Raw genomic sequence first — 3,165 nt, 5'->3', positions numbered from 1 at the left:
TAGGGGATCGCAACAGTTTTCGAGGGTAGAGTATTCAACCCAAATTTATTGATTCGACACAAGGGGAAGCCAAAGAATATTCTCAAGTATTAGCAGTTGAGTTGTCAATTCAACCACACCTGAAAGATTTAGTATCTGCAGCAAAGTATCAGTAGCAAGGTAGTGTGATAGCAACAGTAGCAACATTAACCAGTAGCAGCAAAGTAACAGCAGTAGCAGCAGAGTAACAACAGTAGCAATAGAGTAACAGTAGTAGAAGTGACAGCAGTAGCGACAAAGTAACATAGCAAGGACCAGTAGGAAAACTCATGGGCATTGGATCAGTGATGGATGATTATGCCGGATGTTATTCATCATGCAACAGTTATAACACACAGAGATAAGTAACTAACTCTAATTCGTTAATCTAATGTAGGCATGTATTCCGTATGTAGTCATACGTGCTTAGGGAAAAGAACTTGCATGCCATCTATTGTCCATTCCTCCCGTGGAAGCGGGGTCCTAATGGAAACTACGAGATATTAAGGTTCTCCTTTTAATAAAGAACCGGACCAATGCATTAACACTTAATGAATACATGAACTCCTCATACTATGATCATCTCCGGGAGTGGTTCCGGCTATTGTCACTCCGGGGTTGCCGGGTCATAACACATAGTAGGTGACTACAACTTGCAAGATAGGATCAAGAACACACATATATTGGCGACAACATAATAGGTTCACATCTGAAATCATGGCACTCGGGCCCTAGTGACAAGCATTAAGCATGGCAAAGTAGTAGCAACATCAATCTCAGAACATAGTGGATACTAGGGATCATTCCCCGTCAAAACTAACTCAATTACATGATAGATCTCATCCAACCCATCACCGTCCAGCAAGCCTACGATGAGATTACTCACGAACGGTGAAGAGCATCATGGAATTGGCGATGAAGGAAGGTTGGTGATGACAATGGCGACGATCTCCTCTCTCCGGACCCCAGAACGGACTCCAGATCTGCCCTCCAGATGAAGAATAGGAGGTGGCGGCGCCTCCGTATCGTAAAACGCGATGAACTCTTCTCCTTGATTATTTTTCCGGACGAAAGGGACTAAATAGAGCTGGATTTGGAGGCGGTGGAGGATGCGGAGCTGGAGCCCTCCTACGTGCCCGTCTACCCGTCACCTAGCATTGGCGTCATGGACATCTCTGACAACGAAAACTAGGGTAGTACGTAGTACATAGGATTTTTTTTGCATGCTTTGTGTTGTTCTAGTGGTTCAAATATGAGAGACTCGGATGTGGACATGAGGCGGCCCGGGCACGCACGCCATGTCAGCCCGGCCCACCATCGACTCCACAAATACCCCCATCCAGAAAACCCTAGACACCGCTCACTTCACTCTCTCCATCAAGTCCACTTTCAATCCCCTCCCCTCTGATCCGACGACCGACAACGGAAGCTACTCCGGTGTAGAATCCGATGGCTCCAACATTGATGTGGAGGATATGGCCCTCTACATCATCTTGAGGAGGTTGCTGCAAGAGCAAGGCGGCCACGGTAACAACGGATCTTCTTCCTCAGCGCCCATCGCCCGTTAGCGCAGCACCTACGATGTCGCTAGCTGTTCCCACCTGACGCACAAATCCGACCGCTTCTGCTCCGGCCGCTCCACTCTGCTCGAGGTACGTCATGCACCTCCACCACCCATTGATTCCGAAGTGGTACCCCGACACCTTTGAGTCCTCGTACTCGCACCGGGGTCGGGGCGCACGAGGACGCCCAAGTCCGAGGCACGTGCAGCCCGACGCGAGTGGTAGCGGGCAATGGAGAGAGGGGAGGCAATGGATGCGTGTTGGTCAACCCTGAAGATGTCATCTAGGCAACACATGTTGCTACTTATATCCCCTTGCTGAAGGTGTGCCGAATATCTAGGCATAATACCAAACAGACATTGCACCAAACCCTAACAACTATAGCTGGAAGCCCGAGCCCAACCACATACCGGGACTAGGTCCCACACCGGTTTGGCGCACTCTCGCTATCGTCGCCATCTTCCACCGGTCCATCTCTAGAGTAGCAACTGATGCATCGATCTTGCGTAGCCTCCTGTTGACGCCACCATGGCGCGAGATAATGCCACCATCCTGCACATGTCCATCCACACTCGTCCATAGCCAAAACTCCACAGCACCATGCCGACGTGATCCGCCATCGGCCCTGCGGTAGATGCAACACCGGTCCTCTTCTTGTCCCCTCCAACCATCACTTCCTCCAAAACAATGCCCCTAGGAGGAAAAGTGTTACTGCGAACGCCATCATTGTTCGATCCAGAGACTGAGATCTAGGGTTTCCCCTGGAGTATCCCGAGTCTGATGACGCAAACTTCAACGACGATGCTTCGACAAGGGAACGACATGAAAGACGCCACCATCATCCGCCATGACCGTAGTTGGCATGATTTTCATGGGCAGTTGTGCCACCAAGCATGCGCTGACGACGTCGTTGATCCCTTCAACCAAACCAAACTCCAAAATGATGCCCTGAAGAGGGATTATGACGCAAAAGCATCACCATAGCTCGATCCCTACGAGATCTAGGGTCTCCCCTGGAGTTGGCCACGCTATCACGGACCAGAGAAGGGTAGAATCCCGATAGATCCGCCGAGCTGCCGTAGTGTCGCACCCGCCACTGCGCCGACCGCGATCCAGGGACCAAGGCCCACAACTAGGCCCTAATCCGGCCACGCCGCCACTCGTTGATGTGGTCACGCCGTCGTCGTTCCTGGCGACCGCGCCACACCAGCCACTGGAGGGTAGCCTCACGCCACCCGAGGCTCCAGCGGCCAGATTTGGAATAGATCAACCACCGGCAACCATAGGAGGGCCCCGAGCGCTCCCCCCACACGACCACCGGGGGATTCAGCTCCCGCCATTGCCTCTCGAGTCCTTATTGGCGTGCCCCGCCGCCAACGCGCCGCCAAACGCCACCCGCACCAGGTCCTGCAGCTGAGGGAAGGAGAGGTCACGTCGCAGCTGACACCGACCGAGCTTTACCCGACAGCGCGCCCTAGCGACGGCAGGGAAGAGAGGTGGGAGAGGGAATCAAGGACGCGGCGACGCTAGGATCCCCCCCCCCCGATCGCCGTACGGGGGCAACACGGGAGGGGTCAGGACCCGG

At 53.1% G+C, this 3,165-nt stretch overlaps 1 pseudogene; it reads right to left on the bottom strand.

The window, feature by feature from the left end:
• Positions 1-2,372: 2,372 nt before the first annotated feature.
• LOC123441835 lies at positions 2,373-2,843 on the bottom strand (annotated as a pseudogene).
• Positions 2,844-3,165: the final 322 nt, after the last annotated feature.

The sequence above is a fragment of the Hordeum vulgare genome, chromosome 3H (assembly GCF_904849725.1).
Source record: "Hordeum vulgare subsp. vulgare chromosome 3H, MorexV3_pseudomolecules_assembly, whole genome shotgun sequence".
In the NCBI taxonomy this organism is placed as follows: Eukaryota; Viridiplantae; Streptophyta; class Magnoliopsida; order Poales; family Poaceae; genus Hordeum; species Hordeum vulgare.
This window is presented reverse-complemented; position numbering and strand designations above follow the sequence as displayed.